Raw genomic sequence first — 3,725 nt, 5'->3', positions numbered from 1 at the left:
TTGTTCTTGATTAGAATTCAGGAATATTTACTTCGTCTTCTTTTGTGAAGGAGTTTCGGAAAACCGTGCATAATAACTCTGCTTTAGTGGCACTGTCATCAGTGCTTCACCGTTGTTATCACGCAGTGAAGGTATTGATAGCGTCTTGCATTGGTGTGCTTTGTGTATGACCAGAATCTCTTTGGGTTTTCTGCCAGATGTCGAGACAGAATTTCGTTGTGGAAATTATTAAAAGCATCTCGCATTGAAGTACGCTCCATATTTTCGATCTTCGGTAAAACTTTGGCAATCTTGGCGATTTTTGCGTTGTTTTAAATTTGACATGCTTTTTTCGTTGCAACAACGAGCAGTCATAAATCTGCTGCACCAGTTTACCCGTAAGCTGCGCTGTCACTACTGTCAAACCCCAGACTCTGCTCTGGTCTCGGCGGCAGGACGCACCACAAACTTCAGTTACTCCTTGTCCCTGCAGTTGTGGCACCTTTTGGCTGAAAGCTATGTCCTTTGTACGTGACTCACTGCCTGTCTACGGGTTGTGCACAGTCGTCCTTGAATAGTAAAAAACGATACCATTAATCTCCATTTATCCGAAGGGAGCAAGTGTACGTTTCTCCTGAAAAGAAAAACTTGTAAAAACTTCTCATTTAATTCCCTGCTTTTATGAGCACCAGGCAACGGCCTTGCCACAGTGGATACGCCGGTTCCCGTCAGATCACCGAAGTTAAGCGCTGTCGGGGCGTGGCCGGCACTTGGATGGGTGACCATCTGGCCGCCATGTGCTGTTGCCATTTTTCGGGGTGCACTCAGCCTCGTGATGCCAATTGAGGAGCTACTCGACCGAATAGTGGGCGTCTCCGGTCAAAGAAAACCATCATTACGACCGCGAGAGCGGTGTGCTGACCACACGCCCCTCCTCTCTGCATCCGCATCTGAGGATGACACGGCGGTCGGATGGTCCCGATGGGCCTGGCCTGAAGACGGAGTGCTCTTATATTACACAAAAACCAGATATGACTCAATTTCAAAGTAGCCATTCTCAGACGCAGGTAGCACAGAGATTAGAGTGTAGCTTCAAGTTTATCGCAAACCGCAGCCAAGGGTGACCTCCTAATGTGCTAAATGTCAGTGTTTAGTGTTCAACAAGCTCCATAGCACCTTCAGCTGTTCCTGGCTTGACAACATCCCCACAGTTGTTTGATAAAACTTTTACTTTTAATGCTATTAAAAACAGAATTAAAAAAGCTTATAACGAGATGGATCCCTGGGTGAATGTATGTAGCCGTTGCCCCTTTGGTTCACATTCATGCTGGCACTCAAATAAAATAAGGGAACAACACACACTAACGTAGCAACTTGTATTTCGAGAAATACGGCCCTATAAATACGTCACATCTTAACTTCATTATATTTTCAAGCAAATACTTGGCTTTTTGCCACATTGTATATTTTTAAGATTCTCATGAATTTGCTGGTCACAACTTTCTGTCAGTCTTAGCGAGTTGCGCCTCTGCAGTCTTCACACTCCCCTTCTCTGTTCCATCCGGCAACGGTGTGCGTCAAGAACGAATGCTGTAACGTATATACAACCAATACCTGTAACGTAGCTACAGCCGATATTGCCTGTGTTCGGCTCGATAAGCAACGTGAGTTATCAGTAAACTGAATCCAACCTGCATAACACTGTGTGTGTGTTGTATGAGTGTCAGTTTCACTGTCATTTTAGCCCTCAACAGATCGTTACATGAAAAACTTAAGACTAAACGACTGGATAAGCTATCTGACTGCGTTTTTGAACAGGAATTTACAAGTGATACAGTGTCTGACTTGTGCAACGGAATTAAAACAAGTTGTAGTGTGCCAGTGTCTCTGTTTTGGCCCTAAGTTTTCAACTCACCTCTTTAGATGACTTCGTTTTTCCATGTGGTTTACAGCTATGAGCGGCAACATGCAGCAGCAGCGGCTAAAGTTTATTGTTACTAAGAATGATTTTAATTAAAAGGTGTTTCTTTGGGTCTCTTAAGTACTAAATAACTTTTGAGAAGGGATTTCATTAATTAAGTCTGTTTAAAACTTCAAAACTGTCATGAACAAGTACTAATAATGACAATGACAAATGTGACAATAAAGGCTGAGTGCCAGATTAGCAAATCATTTCAATTTCAAAGCTACATTAACATTTACTAACCACAGCATATCACACTACGGGCCATTAAAATTGCTACACCACGTAGATGACGTGCTACAGACACAAAATTTAACCTACAGGAAGAAGATGCTGTGATATGCAAATGATCAGCTTTTCAGAGCATTCACACAAGGTTGGCGCCGGTGGCCACACCTACAACGTGCAGACATGAGGAAAGTTTCCAACCGATTTCTCATACTCAAACAGCAGTTGATCGGCGTTGCCAGGTGAAACGTTGTTGTGATGCCTCGTGTAAGGAGGAGAAATGCGTACCATCACGTTTCCGACTCTGATAAAGGTCGGATTGTAGCCTATCGCGATTGCGGTTTATCGTATCGCGACATTGCTGCTCGCGCTGGTCGATATCCAATGACTGTTAGCAGAATATGGAATCGGTGGGTTCAGGTGGGTAATACGGTACGCCGTGCTGGATCCCAACGGCCTCGTATCACTAGCAGTCGAGATGACAGGCATCTTATCCGCCTGGCTGTAACGGATCGTGCAGCCACGCCTCGATCCCTGAGTCAACATATGGGGACGTTTGCAAGACAACAACCATCTGCACAACAGTTCGACGACGTTTGCAGCAGCACGGACTATCAGCTCGGAGACCGTGGCTGCGGTTACCCTTGACGCTGCATTACAGACAGGAGCGCCTGCAATGGTGTACTCAACGACGAAGCTGGGTGCACGAATGGCAAAACATCATTTTTTTCGGGTGAGTCCAGGTTGTGTTTACAGCATCACGATGGTCGCTTCCGTGTTGGCGACATCGCGGTGGACGCACATTGGAAGCGTGTATTCGTCATCGCCAACTGGCATATCACCCGGTGTGATGGTATGGAATGCCATTGGTTACACGTCTCGGTCACGCCTTATTCGCATTGACGGAACTTTGAACAGTGGACGTTACATTTCAGATGTGTTAAGACCCGTGGCTCTACCCTTCATTCGATCCCTGCGAAACCCTACATTTCAGCAGGATAATGCACGACCGCATGTTGCAGGTCCTGCACGAGCCTTTCTCGATACAGAAAATGTTAGACTGCTGCCCTGGCCAGCACATTCTCCAGGTCTCTCACCATTGAAAACATGTGGTCAATGGTGGCCGAGCAACTGGCTCGACACAATACGCCAGTCACTACTCTTGATGAACTGTGATACAGGTACAGCTGCATGGGCAGCTGTACCTGTACACGCTCTGTACAAGCTTTGTTTGACTCAATTCACTTCGAAGGGATCTCGTTACGAGTGAAGTTTTGGGGACCTGGTCAAGAGGGGGTAGTTCGTAGCTCCTAACTACTGCAGCTCGGGACTGCTACGGTCTCAGGTTCGAATCCTGCCTCGGGCATGGGTGTGTGTGATGTCCTTAGGTTAGTTAGGTTTAAGTAGTTCTAAGTTCTAGGGGACTTATGACCTAAGATGTTGAGTCCCATAGTGCTCAGAGCCATTTGAACCATTTTGAACTACTGCAGCTATTCTGGAATCAGGTGCGACCGTGACCGTTGTGTGTTGTCAATGACTTAAGGTTACCACATCT

General features: G+C 45.9%; 1 pseudogene; it reads left to right on the top strand.

Annotated features, from left to right (window-relative positions):
• Positions 1 to 670: 670 nt before the first annotated feature.
• On the top strand, positions 671 to 788 carry LOC126143491 (5S ribosomal RNA; annotated as a pseudogene).
• Positions 789 to 3,725: the final 2,937 nt, after the last annotated feature.

The sequence above is a fragment of the Schistocerca cancellata genome, unplaced genomic scaffold (genome assembly GCF_023864275.1).
Source record: "Schistocerca cancellata isolate TAMUIC-IGC-003103 unplaced genomic scaffold, iqSchCanc2.1 HiC_scaffold_811, whole genome shotgun sequence".
NCBI lineage: Eukaryota > Metazoa > Arthropoda > Insecta > Orthoptera > Acrididae > Schistocerca > Schistocerca cancellata.
Note: the sequence above shows the minus strand (reverse complement) of the source record. Positions and strands in the feature narration are given on the sequence as shown.